Raw genomic sequence first — 16923 nt, 5'->3', positions numbered from 1 at the left:
CTCAAGTGAGACTCCCACCTCAGCCTCCCAAGTAGCTGCCACCATGCAGTCTCTAATTTAAATTTTAAACAAACCCTAGATATTATTATTATCTTAGAGTAGGCTGCTTCTAAAATAGCTCCCAATGATCCTCTTGCTGGTCTTTACATCCTTGTGTAATCTCTTTGAGTGTGGGCTGGACCTAATGACTTACTTCTAACTCACAGGATGTGGCAACAGTGATGGGATGTCACATCCGTGATTGGATTACAAAAGACTATGCCTTCTGTTTTGCTATTACTCCCTCTGGTGAGCCCTCTCTCTTGCTCTTGCTTGCTTGCACTGATGAAGTAAGCTGCCACGTTGTGAGATGCTCTACGAAGAGGCCCATGAGGCAGGGCACCGAGGGAGGCTTCTGGCCAACAGCTCCTGGGGAACTAAGGCCTTAGGAAGCGAGTCCTGCCAACAATAACCAGGTGAGTGAGGCAGGAAGCAGATCTGTCCCAACTGAGCTTGAGATGACTGTGGTCTTACAAGAGACCCAAAGCCAGAGAGTTGACCCACAGGAACTGAGACGATAAACGTTGTTTTAAGCTACTGAGTTTTGGGGTAATTTGTTATGCAAGACAAGATAGCTAATACGTATCTCGTTTTATAGATGAAGAAAATGAAGCTTTAGGGTGATGAATCAATGTTCCCCAAATTACACAGTTGGTAAATGGCAGAGCCAAAGCTTTTGGACAATATTAGGTTCTAGGTTCTAGGGTCTGAATTTAAGTCTGCTTTCTCATGAGGTTCCAAGTGATTGGGACACTGCAGTTCTGGAAGAATTCTACTCTCTGAAATCCTTGGAGTATAGCCATGTTTCCAGGAAACTCTTTGTGTGCATAAAAACAGAGATGGACAAAAGTTTAAATGGTGCTAAGTGCTTTGAGTCGGTCCACTCCCTGCTGCAGAAGAATGGCTGATCCACCCATAGATCTGGTGATAGTAACCAGGAGCTCCAGTCAATAGCACAATGGCAGAACTGAGAGCTACAGTCCATCCATTTTTACAGGCACTCAAGCCATCTTACCCATATTATGTAAAGCAGGTGGAAGGGGGCATACACTTTTCTTGAGGATGAAAATGAATGCATTTAGTAATGAAAATGCATTGTGTGGTATTTAAAAATTACATGAGCTCTGGAATCAGATAACAAATGGTTCTGCCTGAGAGACCAGAACACCTTCTTTCACTGATTTTTTTTTCCTTCCCATCCCTGAAACAGAGCCTTGAACTTTGGAACCACAGTGCCTTGTTCCAGCGCGGAAAGCAGCGTGGCACTTCCCTGTGGTGAAAGCACCCCAGCTTGAAAGGGTAAAAACACCTTCTCCCAGATAGTCTCCCTTTGTTTAGCCAGTGCTTTTTGCCAGTGGTCACCTTAAGGAAATCAAACGAAGGTATGCTCCTTGGTTGGCTGCATGAATCTGTCCTTCCTTGTCAGCTTTGCCCAGAGCAGCAGGCTTTGAGCTCTAGGAGGATTTCCAGGTGGCAGCAGAACAACAGTCCCATAGGCTGGAGCCTGGCACGCCTTCCCTTTTAACCAGTGGCAGAGGCTGCACTTTGCTGGTGTAATTATGCAACCTAGTGTAAAGTCCACATGGCTGGGGGTAGGGGGTAGGCAAGGCAGGACTGTAAGCTGGCTCAGCACTCTGATTGGATTTTTTGACTGTTTTTCTAGCTTTTCTTACCCTTTTCTCTCCTGCCCCCTCATCTCCTCCTCTTCCCTCCTTTTCCCTCCCCTTCTCTCTAATCCCTTCATCTTTGTCAGCCTCCACCCTCAGGGATCCCTAACTCAGGAAACTACCTCTTATCAAATATTTTGGCTTGCCTCCAACTGCTAGTGGCAGGCAGCTCTGGCCCTTGTCTGCTATCTGAGCGATTTTCTTCTCCACCGGTTGTTTATTTCTCTAATCTAGTTGGAATAGGAATCGTGTGTAGAATCCAGAGGAAAAAAATCCAAAAGCAAAAAATGGATCCTTTCCCTAGTGAGACTGCCCCTGTGGGCTAAAATAGAAATGCAAGGAGACTTGGATTCTTCTCTCTTGAAAACTGATATTATGAAAGAGCAGGAGAAACAGCATTAGTGTACAGGAAAGCCCAAGGCACACTATATCACTCCTCAGATATTGGACTTCACTCTGAGTCCTCTATTTTCTGCTTAATTGGGATTTATAAATGCTATTTTTGCCCCGAATGTGCCTGCCATCTTGGTCGTGCCCAAGTGGCTCTGAACAGATACCATCTGCAGGACCTCCACAGCCAGCCATGCAACAGGAAGCTGCAGACTCCCAGACTCCAGTGTTCTTGCTTTCTGAGAGGGAGCCCTGAGAATGATGGAGAAGCACAAAACACAGGAAAGAAAAGAGAAAAACTGGATGGAGTAATTACACGATCGGGTTACCTTGTGCACATGAAAGCAAAATGTAAGATACAAGCAATAACCCCTCCAGTACTGCACAGTCTTTGATAACACAATAGCCTTCTGTTATTTCAAGGCATGTTCCTTAAAACCTTCCTTAAGGTTTTCCCACTTCTTACTAGGTTGTAACATATTTATTTTATATGTCCTTTCTTAACTGGTATTCACAAAGAATAGGAATGATAGATGTGTGTATATGAGCAAAAGCATTTATGCATGCTTTTTTCTTTTTTTTTTTTTAGTGTATGAAATAGCGGCTGACTTTTGTGACAATTTTCCAACTAGTTTTGTGATAGTAATTTCGCTGCATTCCTCAACTTAGATGGCAAGTCCTCTTAGCAAGGCTGGCCTAATTCTATGTTCTCTATGGCACCTAGTCACTATGGCTGTGCAAGAGCCATTATTACCCAAAGTATCAAAATAATGGTCATGCCCTCCTATGACGTTATTGTTTCCTATCTGTCAGGACATTAATTGTCTTCTAACTTGCTCTAAAATTGGTAGCACGGCACACTGCCAAGACTAGAGAGAAGCAAGCTGCTGGTGATATATTAAAAGGCTGTGTAAAAGGACATACTGGAATTTGCTTTTTCTTGGGGCATCTTCACATTTGCATTACTTCATATGTTATGGGATGTTAGCTCAGGCTTGCCTTATATCTTGGCGTCTATCTTATCATGGTCAATGTCTGATCTTCAACTGAATGATTCAGACATCTTTAAGTTATTTTGGCTTTTCCACTTTCCTTTCACAGGCTTTTTGTGAGTCATTGAATTGAATGGGAGGTTATTTCTAAATTGGAAGGTGAGGAAGAGAGAAGGGGGAGGAAAGTTCCGGAAAATAACTAGGAAAAGGCACTTTATTGTTATGTATAGTTACTGGAGGGATAATTTCTGCTTAGTTTGGTGATAGAAGTATGTACTTTATTTAAACTTGACTAAAAATATAGGCTAGAAAAAAGACAATATTTTTCTGAATAATAAACCATACAGTTTTAGACTCTTTGTAGCTTGCTCTGCAAAGAACAAGGAGGTTAGTAAATAGAAGAAATATGAGACAAAGAGTTAGCAGAAAGAAGAAAGGGACAAAGCATAAAATTTCCAAAGTCCACCTCCTTGAGGTGAATGCCTCCTTTTTTTTTTTTTTTTTTTTTTTAAGACAGAGTCTCGCTCTGTTGCCCAGGCTGGAGTGCAGTGGCACCATCTGTAGAGACAGGGGTTTCACCATGTTGGCCAGGCTGGTCTCAAACTCCTGACCTCAGGTGATCTGCCCTGCTCGGCCTCCCAGAGTGCTGGGATTACAGGCGTGAGCCACCGCACGGCCTGACAGTGTCTTAACCTATCCCTGGGTGTTATGTTTCATGGCCCATGGGTATATGTATCATAGGTGGGGTTGTGAGAAGGTACATTTAAATCTGATTTAGAAATTGAAAGAGTAATCAGACCAGCATTTTGTTATTTAGGAGCAGGAAAAGTGGGTGAAAAAAAGGAAAAGCAAAAAGCTAATGATGAATATATTTCTAGGAGCACAAAAGTTTTTATAGCAACACCAGATTTCTCAAAAATGCCTACTGTGATTTGTACCCAAGTGAATAAAAAATGCAATCATTTATTCTTGTGCATTGTGCCAAGTGAGAAAAAAAAAAAAAAAAAAACCACAACCCGGCAATTCATTCAATGGCCCTAATTTAGACTGCTAGGAAGAGAGGTTTAGAAAAAAAAAAAGAGAGAGAGAAGCTTTTAAAGTATCTGACACACAGCTAGTAGGGCTATTTAAGAACTGCTGAACAGAAAAACAAAGTGGCAGTGAGAGGTGGGGGAAAGCAGAATTCTCATTTCCAGAGCATCACAAGGGTATAATGTGGCCCGCTTATTAGAAAGTTGCGGGCCGGGCGCGGTGGCTCACGCCTGTAATACCAGCACTTAGGGATGCCGAGGCGGGCAGATCACCTGAGGTTGGGAGTTCGAGACCAGCCTGACCAACATGGAGAAACCCCGTCTCATGCCTATAATCCCAGCTACTCGGGAGGCTAAGGTAGGAGAATCGCTTGAACCTGGGAGGCGTAGGTTGCGATGAGCCGAGATAGCGCCATTGCACTCCAGCCTGGGCAACAAGAGAGAAACTCCGTCTGAAAAAAAAAAAAAAGTTGCTAATGGCTGTCTGGTCAATTGGCAGGGGTCAGTCAGGAGTGGATCTGGAAGCTGGAGAACTCTCAATACGCCACTTCAGTTTATTGACGACATTTATAATTGCAACGGAAGTTGACTGATTTCTGCTAAATGAAAGTTTGCGCTTTGCCCTTTAGCATTGAGGCTCCTGGAAAGAACTTCAATGAAATTGGGTGCATTGAGACCAAAGAAAAGAAGGGGACATTTTTATCTCTCTGATACCTTTCTCCCCAGGGCTTGGAAACACTTCTTAAACACAACCTCTGAAGTTGGTGTTTTGTAAGTACTACCCCTATGAATAAAGCTAGCAGAGATAAGCTTCTCCTTGCAGGAAGGGAGCTGGAGAAGTGGAAGAGTTTACAGAGAAAACTCTACAACAAAGAGTTAACCCTTCCCGGGTAACCACGGATGTGAGCGTCTACCCTGCCTTTGCTTTCTACTGCGCAACCAAACTGTGCACAAGCGTGAATCAACCTTAACCGTCACATCTCTTGCCAGTTAGCTTAACAGACACTTTTAGCAGCCTATCATAACTTCGAATTGCCCAACCCTCAACCAATTACAACTAAAGCTTGGGCTAGGGCACTCCAGGTCCGGGCGGGGCGAATACCGGGTTTAGGAAAAGGGGCGGTAAAGAGCGATGACGGGCGGATACACTAAGCCAATCAGAGAGGAGAGCTGCCGCCCCACTATCCAATGGATAGGTTAGAAGTATGAAAGAGGGTGGGCCTGTTGTCATGGGGGAGGTGGTGGCGCTTGGTGGCCACTGGCGGCCGAGGTAGAGGCAGTGGCGCTTGAGTTGGTCAGGGGCAGCGGCAGGTGAGTGCCGGTAACGCGGGTCAGAGATCTGGGGGCCGTCGCGGGGCGGAATCTCCAGCTCAGCACTCCGGAGGCGGAGGCCGGAGGAAGGGGGCCTGGCCTTCGGGTCGGGGCCCGGGCCGGGGCCGGGGCCAGGGCGGAGGCGGCGGGGGCGGCGGCGAGTTCGCGCTGACTGGGCTAGGGGGAGAATGGCTCGGCTTCTGGCTGCGGAGTTCTCCCGAGGAAGGTAGGCTACGGCCGGACCCGCGCGGGTCAGGCCAGGAGGTCCCTTGCGACTTCCAGCTGCTCCGGTCTAGGGCGCTGACCGGCGGCCAGTGTATGAGGAGTAGGTATCTGAGGAAACGGAAGCGGCCAGGGTCCCAGAGAGGGGGTGACCTGTAACGACCTGCTCCGAGGGCGGGGTGTCTTGGGAATACCCCGGACGGCTTGGGTGCCAGGGAGAAGAGGAACCCGGGAAGCCCGGCAGCGGCGGGTGTGGAGAGAGCGGGGTGGGGGGTAGGGGAACTGGGAGTGGCCCGGGTCCGAGGGAGGTAGGGAGGCCGAGGGTGGCCGGGGTCCCGGGTGACAGGGAGCAGACTTGCTTCAAGTAGGGGCGTCTGAGGAAACGCTCGGAGGGGGTTGGGGACCCTCCTGAGAAAAGCGACTGTCCAAGGGAGGGGGCTCCTGGGGAGATGAGGAGCAGCGGGTTTTCGGAGGGTCGGACGAGTAGAGATCTTGCACCGCCTGGGGGAGGAACCGGAGCGCCCTGCGCCCCCATAGCTGAGCTGGGATGGGAGATCCAACTGGCCTGGCCGCTCCGGGTCTGAGGATCCCTAGGGGACCAGGAAAGAAGTCCTCGAGGAGTGGCTCGCCTTTGAGACCGGGGTGAAGAGCCAGCAGGGAAGTGGAAGTTCCCGCGGTCGGAGAGGAGTCATGCAAAATGGGACGGAGATGGACGGAGGTGGGGGAGAATCCCTATAGGAGGGGATAGTAGATAAGGTAGAGAAAGAAAGTTCCCCGAGGAGAGAGTAATGGTTTCGTGGAACTGGCTAGGACAGTAGATATATGAGAAATTAACAGTGGAGCCATGTAGGTTCACAGGTCTTCAGAAATAGAAGAAACTTCAGTTTCATAATTAATACCAAGATGACATCTAGGACCAAAGCAAAGCTCCTAAAAGCAAGGTTAAGTGACTTGTTTTAGAAAAGAAATTTGTTTTAGGATGATGGCAGTAATATTAGGAAATAGGTTCATTGACAGGGTGGGGAATTTGAGAGGGAAAAGGGGAGGAGTAGCTGAACTAAAGGAGTAGAAGTAGATACCTATGAGAAAGAGGGCAGGCATACTCGGCTAAAGTGAAAAGAAGTTTGAGTTCCAGTTCCACCACTTAGCTAAGTTTCTGTGCAGTTTCCTCATCAGAATGCTGATAGTAATAGTTCCTACTTTATAAGGTGGTGGTCGTGTTTTTTTTTTCATGTGAGTCGGTATTTGTAGAGCTTTTAGGTTAGTGACTGGCACATAGTAGTGTGTACTGGATTGTTCAATAGACGATAAAGACCTGGCTCGCAGATGTTAGCTTGCATCAAAATCACCTGGAGGGCTTGGTAAAATGTAGATTGCTTGGCCCCACCTGGGGGTTTCAGTAGGTCTGGGGTGGGGCCCAATAATTTATATTTATCTCAAATGATCACGTTGGTCAGAGGACCACACTTTAAGAACCACTTTAATGAAACCGGTAATAATGGTAGCAACTTTAAAATACCTGCCCATCCTGCTAAAGAGACAGGTAGAGGCAAATTGCCCAAAAGATCCTATTATAAAGGATACCCATTTTTAAGCCTGTGTTTTTCAAATTGTGGATTGTGATTTATTAGTAATTTATAAAATCAATGTTGTGAGTTTTTACCAGCATTGAAAATAAAATGTAGAACAGAATAAACTGACATTGCATTTGGTAAGGAAAAGTATTGTTTTGGGAAACTTTTCTCCTACATGTATGTACTAGGTCACAATGTAAAGTGTATTTCTTTTTTTGAGTTCCTGGCCAAAGGATAAAATATATTTCTTACAGTTAAAAAAGTCTGAAAGCTGGGCGCGGTGGCTCACGCCTGTAATCCCAGCACTTTGGGAGGCCGAGGCGGGTGGATCACTTGAGGTCAGGAGTTCAAGATCAGCCTGACCAACATGGTGAGACCCCCCGTCTTAAATAAAAATACAAAATTAGCCGGGTGTGGTGGCGCGTGCCTGTAATCCCAGCTACTTGGAAGGCTGAGGCTGGAGAATTGCTTGAACCCCGGAGGTGGAGGTTGCAGTGAGCTGAGATCATGCCATTGCACTCCAGTCTGGGCAACAAGAGTGAAACTCCATCTTAAAAAAAAAAAAAAAAAAAAAGTTTTTTTGGGGAGTATTATATTCTATTAAATTTCTTCAGTTTCTGATTTGGTTCCTCCTGTGTTTGTCTTGTCACATATTGTGTTATGCCTCTGACTCTGGAACTTTTTTGGATATTAAGAATCTTTGGCATGAGAACTTAAGGGAATCTGAGGCAGAGAAATTGAATGGTGTTTCTCAGATGTGGTCCGCTTTTGTTTCACTTGTGCCCTCTTGTTCACCCTTTCTTTTTTATCACTGTACTGTAAAGCATTTTTTGTAAAAACCTGAGTATACACAGACATATTGACAGTAAACAACACTGAAATGGACTGGCTTGAGAAAATTTCATGTATAGAAAATAAGTGAAAACAAAGTAAGAAACATTGCAAAAGAGAAAAATGAAAAGATATTTCCTTTTTAGAGAGTAAAAATATTAAGTATTTCTTGTCCTTACACTAATATAAAACATATACAGATATTTTTAAAGGAACTAGATATACTATTTCTAGGTCTTTGTAGAGAAAAGAAATAGTGGTAATATGTGACAGCAAAATGCACCCGGGATAGAGGCTTAACTACAAAGTAAATCATTTATTAAGCGGGAGCTTTTGTTTTGATGGTTTTCTCCCTTGAGAATAAACTGGATGTGGTACATGTTGTAAACTTGTTTGAGGAACCTAAATGTAATTTACAGTGTGTTTTTAAGAAGAATATATGTGTTTTATCTGTACGTGGTTTGATTTTTCTTCCATTGAAAGCTAGATGGTTTATATTTAGGAGTTGATTTAGATCTGTTTTTATGGCTGTTAAGAACAGAGGAAGCAGTATTGAAAAAAAGAGATCCTTGCAGCTTTCTTTAAAATCTTTAATCCAGGGGATTATGTAACCTCTTCATTAATGTTTTATGAAATTGTGAAGAACCTGTTGGTATAGCTTTGCATCAGGATTTTTGGATTATTTTTTTCTCTCTCAAAAATCATTTTTAGTTTTATTTCAGATTATATTTCCTTAAAATTTTTATTTTTGTTTGGAAGACTGCAAGGCATATAACCATTGCATGTCTGAGTTCTAAAGCAGATGCAGTCTTTTCACAAAATAAATTTACTACTTTTTTTCTGTGACATAAGTTTCGAGAAGGAAAGCTTTTGATTTCTTGCATTGAGTTCAGTGGATTATTCTTACCACTAGAGTTGTTGTTTAAGTCATGGTACATTTATATAGATCATTCAGTTCTACACCAAATGATAAGAATGAGAAATCCTATATGACAAATAGAAAAGTTCATTCTTCATAATTGAGAACATTGAGCAGTTTGATTACCTGGTTTTAATAAGTGGACTTATTATTCATCTGATTATGCTTATCTAGGAATAGCTTTGATTGCCCAAATAATTTTGCAGTGGGATTTGGTTATCTGTAGTTGAATAAATGGTGGTTTTTAAATCCCAAAATCCTAACTGTGCTATTTAGTGAGACTCAGTTACACATACTGAAGTTTTATTTAGGTAAGTGATTTTAAAAAGTAGAAGTTCAATTAACACTAGTTAATTAAGTTTATTTTCTATTTCAGAGAAGCCTTGTCTTGTTTTATAAGCCTCTGATCTACTTTTCTGCTTCCTGCTCTCCAACTCTCTGTACAATAAATTCGAATAGAAATGTGGGTAACTGAAAATCTAGTTCTGTAAAAGTATAAAACCCCTATATCTGGTTTTTTAGTTTGCTTCAAAACTTCCTAAACTAATTACCTTTAAAAAAGTATTTTATATAATAGAGTACTTGAAAAGCTACATTTTACTTTGGACTTGCCAAAACACATCTATTGTGTGTAACAGGTTTTGATTTCTAGAGAATAGATCTTGAATTCTGCAGATTTCTGAACTCTGAATTTTTTCCCTTTTTTAAAAAAAAATTTCAACTTTTAGTTTAGATTCTGAGAGTACATATGCAGGTTGGTTATATGGGTATACTGTGTGATGCTGAGGTTTGGGGTATGATTGGTCCTGTCACCCAAGTAGTGAGCATAGTATCCAATAGTTCTTCAACCGTTTCCCCCGCCTTTTTCCCTCCCTCATTTTATGTTTTCTTGATAGGGCTGGGGAGAAATAAGACAACATACTCCTTAAATTAAAAAAATTTTTTTTTGCTATCTTATTTTTTTAATCTTGACATTATAGTGCATCCTTTAGTGGCAAAGAAAATTTGTTTAAGGGGCCGGGTGCAGCGGCTCATGTCTTTAATCCCAACACTTTGGGAGGCCGAGGCAGACGGATCATGAGGTCAGGAGATCGAGACCATCCTGGCTAATACAGTGAAACCCCATCTCTACTAAAAACACAAAAAATTAGCTGGGCATGGTGGCATGCGACTGTAGTCCCAGCTACTTGGGAGGCTGAGGCAGGAGAATCTCTTGAACCTAGGAGGTGGAGGTTGCAGTGAGCCAAGATCGCGCCACTGCACTCCATCCTGGGCGACAAAGCGAGACTCTGTCTTGAAAAAAAAAAAAAAAGGAAAATTTGTTTTAGTAATGTAATGTAACATATTATAAATTTTATTATAAGAGGTAGAAATACTATACAAGGCTTTAGGATGTATGTTCAGCTGCAGCACACAGGTAGTGATAAATAAGATATCATTAAATACTAGGTACAATATTGCCATATATTTTGGAGATTATGAAACATGCACTTTGAGGCTGGGCGCGGTGGCTCATGCCTGTAATCCCAGCACTTTGGGAGGCTGAGGCGGGCGGATCACCTGAGGTCAGGAGTTTGAGACCAGCCTGACCAACATGGAGAAATCCCGTTTCTACTAAAAATACAAAATTAGCCGGGCATGGTGGTGCATACCTGTAATCCCAGCTACGCAGGAGGCTGAGGCAGGAGAATCACTTGAACCCAGGAGGCAGAGGTTACAGTGAGCCAATAGCACGCCATTGTACTCCAGCCTGGGCAACAAGAAAGAAACTCTGTCTCAAACAAAACAGAACAAAAAGAAACCATAAAAAAAAGCGCACTTCGAAATCTTGAGGCAAAAGGAGGATTGAAATGAAGGGAGAATAAGGAGAATACTGACTTGCTTAAGGGAGGAGTCTGGAGGATCTGCAGGAAGTGTATCTAGAGGAATGAGTGGTTCTTGGCAGTTTTCCTGGAGTGACATATGAAAAGGAGGATGATTCTATTTGCAACATTCTCCTATGGACTTATTTTTCATTCTCTGCAGTTTCTGCTGCTTGTTATTACTCTTCCTTTGTTTTCTTCCCCTCAAGAAAGCATGTCAGAAGGCAAGTAAGTAGACTGAGAAGTGGTAGTCCTAGAGGATGAGAGCCTTGGAAGGACCATGTGGATTTAGAAGAAGGCTCGTCTTATCTCTGCTTCTGCAGCTCTTGGGAGGTCCCCAGCAACCTTAACTAGTCCAACCTTTCCCACTTGTTCTCTCCAGTGGAGTATGAGATTAGGAAGAGACCCCCTAGTCATCTTAAATGGATTAACCAAGGAGTTGCTGTATTAGTAATTAACGTTCAGTGACTTCCCCCTCTCTACCCACGAAAACCCTATTTCTCCCCACTTGTTTGCTGATAAGTTACATTCCTTTTTTTTGAGACAGTGTCTTGCTCTTTTGACTTGGAGGGAGTGTGCAGTGGCATGATCTCAGCTCACTGCAGCCTCAGCATTCTGGGCTCAGGTGATCCTCCTGCCTCAGCCTCTCCAGTCGCTGGGACTACAGGCTGCCCAGTTTTTTTTTTTTTTTTGAGACAGAGTTTCGTTCTCATTGCCCAGGCTGGAGTACAATGGCACGATTTTGGCTCACCGCAACCTCCACTTCCTGGGTTCAGGCGATTCTCCTGCCACATCTTCCCTAGTAGCTGGGATTACAGGTGTGCGCTACCACACCCCGCTAATTTTTCCATTTTAGTAGAGACGAGGTTTCACCATTTTGATCAGGCTGGTCTTGAACTCCTGGTCTCAGGTGATCCATCCACCCTGGCCTCCCAAAGTGCTGGGATTCCAGGTGTAAGCCATCACGCCTGGCCAGTTTTTTTTTTTGGTGGGGGTAGAGACAGGGTCTTGTTAAACTCCTAAACTCAGGCAATCCTCCCAAAGTGTTGGGATTACAGGCATGAGCTAGCGTGCCCAGGCTATCTTACATTCTTTTAACCAAGATCAAAGTCTTCAATTATCTGAGTAGGACAGCAAAATCTTAATTATGGTAACTTGATTATATTAAGGTAAATTGTAGTTAATTTGGAATATTTCTAGTTTAATTAGGGAAGAAGAGGGAAAAACTGTAGAATACTGCTTAGCTCTGAATAAAGGCAAAGCTGGGGCAACCAGGGACACAGAAATCAGCTAAATTTGTAACTTTATTTAAGATTGGCCTTGGTTACCTTTGACTTTGGAAAAGTAATAGTGATACTTTCGTCTAGTCACTTGTGCATATGTACATCTCAGGTACATTTTGATTTTATCATGTAGATAATTTGTGAAGATTTATTTACTTAATTTCTTTTATTTAAAGATGCCCAGGCTGGAGTGCAGTGGCACGATCTCAGCTCACTGAAATCTCCGCCTCCCAGGTTCAGGCAATTGTCCTACATCAGGCTCCCGAGTAGCTGGGACTACAGGGGCATGCCACTATGCCTGGCTAATTTTTGTTGTGGGTTTTTTTTTTTTTTAAGACGGTGTCTCCCTCTATTGCCCAGGCTAGAGTGCAGTGGCTCAATCTTGGCTCACTGCAACCTCCGCCTTGTGGGTTCAAGCAATTCTCCTGCTTTAGCCTCCCGAATAGCTGGGACTACAGGCACATGCCACCACACCTGGCTAGTTTTTTGTATTTTTAGTAGAGATGGGGTTTCACCATATTGGCCAGGCTGGTCTTGAACTCCTGACCTCGTGATCCGCCCGCCTCAGCCTCCCAAAGTGTTGGGTTTTTTTGTTTTTTTGTTTTTGTTTTTGTTTTTTTTTGAGACAGAGTCCTGCTCTGTCACCCAGGATGGAGTGCAGTGGCGTAATCTTGGCTTACTGCAACCTCCACCTCTTGGGTTCAAGCAGTTCTCCTGCCTCAGCCTCCCAAGTAGCTGGGATTACAGGTGCCAACCACCATGCCCAGCTAATTTTTTTGTATTTTTAGTAGAGATGGGGTTTCACCGTGTTGCTTAGGCTGGTCTTGAACTCCTGGCCTCAAGTGATCCTCCTGCCTTGGCCTCCCAAAGTGCTGGGATTACAGGCATGAGTCACTGCGTCTGGCTTATTTACTTAATTTCTTTTAATATAACCGACTTTGTTATAAGAAGTTTTAACTCCCAGTATTCTTTTTTTTTTTTGAGATGGAGTCTCACTCTGTCTCCCAGGCTGGAGTGCTGTGGCACGATCTCGGCTCACTGCAACCTCCCCCTACCGGGTTCAAGCGATTATCCTGCGTCAGCCTTCCGAGTAGCTGAGATTACAGGCGTGTGCCACCACGCCCAGCTAATTTTTGTATTTTTGGTAGAAACAGGGTTTCGCCATGTTGGCCAGGCTGGTCTCAAACTCCTGACCTCAAGTGATCCACCTGCCTTGGCCTCCCAAAGTGTTGGGATTACAGGTGTGAGCCACTGGGCCCAGCCTAGCTCCCAGTATTCTTTAATCAAGATAAAACTTTTTTTTCCTCCAATCTAGTATCTCACAGAACCATGGAATAGCCTGATGATGACAGAAATATATTTGTAACTGCCATATTATGAAATTGAAAGAGCATCATTTATGTCCAGAGGCAGCATGACAGAATGGACAAAATTCAAGTTTTATAATTGTGTGACCATGATTTTGAATCTTGACTTTATTGTTAATTTACTAATTGAGCAGTTTATTAAACTTCTTTTAGATTCAGTTTTGTCATCCATGAAATGGAGCTTATGCTATCCTCCATATCGGGCTGATGGTGAGAATTAAATGAAAAGCACTTTGTGTAGTGTATAGCATTTTGCCCGTAGTGGGCACTTAACAAATTATAATTGTTAACTATTAATAATTATAACGTTAGATCTATTATAGACTTCTCTTTCTAGGATGGGCTAATATTCCAGATACTGTGATTGTAAGCATTGTGGCAGCTAGGAAAACCAGAGTCGACTTTAAAACATTACATGTATTTTAAGGCTGGGCGCAGTGGCTCACATCTGTAATCCCAGCACTTGGGGAGGCCAAAGTGGGCGGATCACCTGAGGTCAGGAGTTCGAGACCAGCCTGGCCAACATGGCGAAACCCTGTGTCTACTAAAAATACAAAAATTAGCTGGGAGTAGTGGTGCATGCCTGTAATCCCAGCTACTCGGGAGGCTAAGGCAGGAGAATTGCTTGAACTTGGGAGGCAGAGGTTGCAGTGAGCTGAGCCACTGCACTCCAGCCTGGGCGACAGAGCGAGACTCTGTATCAAAAAACAAACACACACCAAAGCATTACATATATTTTAAATATTTACTACTTCAGTTTGTTTTTGTGGTTGGTTTATTTTGGTGTATTAGACTGAAACATGGGGTAAATGAAGCTAATATTTTGTTGTGTGGTCACAGGCTGTGTATCTTATCATATTATAGTCAGCCCTTATCTGTGTATTCTGCATCCTTGGATTCAACCAGCTGTTGATAGAAAATATTTGGAAAGAAAACCCAGTAAAAAATAAAACAATACAAATAATATGAATAAATACAGTATAAATATTTACATAGCTTTTACACTGTATTAGGTATTATATTAATAAGTAATCTAGAGATGATATAACGTATATGGGAGAATGTGTGCTGGTTATATGCAAATACAGGTATTGGTGGGGGATTGATTCCAGGACCCCAATATACCAAAATCCATAGATGCACAAGTCACTTATATAAGATGGTATAGTATTTACATATAACCTGCTCACATTCTCCCGTATACTTTGAACCATTTCTCTAGATTAATTATAATACTTAATATTAATATTAGGTTGGTGCAAAAGTAATTGCAGCTTTTGCCATTAATAGCAAAAACACAATTACTTTTGCACCAATCTAATATAATATAAATGTTATGTAAATAGTTATACTGTATTGTTTAGGGTATAATGACAAGAAAGAAAAGTAGGTACATGTTCGTTACAACCATCCATTTTTTTTTCCGAATATATTTGATGCAAGATTGGTTGAATCCTTCCGTGTGGGACCCACGGATATAGAGGACCAACTGTACTATGCCATTATACATAAGGAACTGGGATATCCGCAGATTTTGGTATCCATGGGGTCCTGGATCGAGTCCCCCTCGGATACCAAGATATGTGACTGTACCTGGTCCTCTTCCAAATACCTGTGAGTTTTTGACAACAGTGGAAACCATTAATCCTACTACTAGAAAAAAAAATTGAGCATTATATTATTTACTGACTTTGTTATTAAAATCATTGCTTTTATTGAATTATTTTATTTACTGATATTGTTAATGATTTTAAATTCGTTCTAAATGCCAGTTAGAACCAGTTTATTTTTCCCTAGAGTTAATACATTTATCTTCGCAATTCAAGTAGAAATAGTTTTTATTTCAGAATTTAAGCCCTGTATCTTCCTTAGTTAAGGATTTGGTCAAATGAAAGAAAAATCTGTATTTGTAGAAAGCTGTTAAAATCTGGCCTGGTGTGGTGGCTCATGCCTTTAATCCCAGCACTTTGGGAGCCAAGGAGGGAGAATTGCTTGAGCCTAGGGTTTTGATAAAAGCCTGGGCAACATATCAAGACCCTATCTCTATTATAAATTAAAAAAAATAAAGCTGTTAAAAGCTATATTATTTATTGTCTCTGATGAAAGGTGTACAATTTCCATCACATTCATGATGTAATGGACTTCAAATCTCATCAGTGAACATAATTTTGAATGATTATTTTAAAGAGTTGATTCATTCTTGTTTTTGAAAATTATCTAGTATTGGTGGTATGAGGAAAGATATTTGCTGTAGTAGCCAAGTCTTCCTTAACTCTTGCAAGGACAGCAGTCCCAAATACTATATTGAAAATATTAGAGGCCAGATGCGGTGGCTCATGCCTGTAATCCCAGCAGTTTGGGAGGCCGAGGCGGGTAGATCACTTGAGCTCAGAGTTTGAGACCAGCCTGGCCAACATGGCAAAACCCAGTCTTTACTAAAAATACAGAAAAGTAGCTGGGTGTGGTGGTGCATGCCTGTTGTCCCAGCTACTAGGGAGGCTGAGGTGGGAGAATCACTTGAACCCGAGGGTTGGGGGTAGGGTGGGGGGCGTTGCAGTGAGCCATGATTGTGCCACTGCACTCCACCCTGGGTGACAGAGTCAGCCTCCATCTCAAATAAAAAAAAAATGTCGGCAAGAAAATGAACTGTAAATGTCCGTTTACATGACTGGTCATTTATAAAAATGTTAACATGTTACATCAAATGTTGTTTTTTTTTTCTTTTTTTTTTTTTTTTTTGTAGAGATGAGGTCATTCTGTGTTGCCCAGGTTTTTTTTTTTTTTTTTTTTTTTCCTTTTTAGTGATCCTCCTGCCTCAGTCTCCTCCCAAAGTGCTGGGATTATAAGTGTCAGACACTGTGCTGAGCCTATTGTTCATTTGTTAATATCTTTCTGTAATACTCTAGGCTAATTTTATATTTATTTATTTATTTTTTTTTTGAGATGGAATTTTGCGCTGTCACCTGGGCTGGAGTGCAATGGTGTGATCTCGGCTCATGGCAACCTCCACCTCTTGGGTTCAAGTGACTCTTCTGCCTCAGCCGCCTGAGTAGCTGGGATTACAGGCACCTGCCACCATGCCCAGCTATTTTTTGTATTTTTAGTAGAGACGGGGTTTCACTATGTTGGCCAGTCTGGTCTTGAACTCCTGACCTCGTGATCTGCCCACTTCAGCCTCCCAAAGTGCTGAGATTACAGGCATGAGCCACTGCACCCGGCCTATGTTTTTTTTTTTGAGATGGAGTCTCGCTCTGTTGCCAGGCTGGAGTGCAGTGGCGCAATCTCAGCTCACTGCAACCTCCGCCTCCCAGGTTCAAGCGATTCCCTTGCCTCAGCCTCCCGAGTAGCTGGGACTACAGGGTGCGCCACCACACCCAGCTAATTTTTTGTATTTTAGTAGAGACTGGGTTTCACTATGTTGGCCAGGATAGTCTC

General features: G+C 42.8%; 1 protein-coding gene across 31 annotated transcripts in view; it reads left to right on the top strand.

The window, feature by feature from the left end:
- The first annotated feature begins 250 nt into the window (after positions 1–250).
- The window catches only part of NUMB (NUMB endocytic adaptor protein), a 194792-nt gene continuing 178119 nt past the window's right edge, over positions 251–16923 (top strand). For 18 of the 31 annotated variants that reach the window (XM_063651813.1, XM_054449538.2, XM_054449544.2 and 15 more), the window contains exon 1: positions 5218–5430. The gene's annotated coding sequence lies outside the window, so the exon portion shown is untranslated. Of the gene's footprint in view, positions 456–1249; positions 1339–5217; positions 5431–5556; positions 5657–16923 lie in introns of those variants that run through there. The other 13 variants (XM_063651806.1, XM_063651800.1, XM_063651802.1 and 10 more) reach the window with 10 other exon arrangements.

Source organism: Pongo pygmaeus, chromosome 15 (assembly GCF_028885625.2).
Source record: "Pongo pygmaeus isolate AG05252 chromosome 15, NHGRI_mPonPyg2-v2.0_pri, whole genome shotgun sequence".
In the NCBI taxonomy this organism is placed as follows: Eukaryota; Metazoa; Chordata; class Mammalia; order Primates; family Hominidae; genus Pongo; species Pongo pygmaeus.
This window is presented reverse-complemented; position numbering and strand designations above follow the sequence as displayed.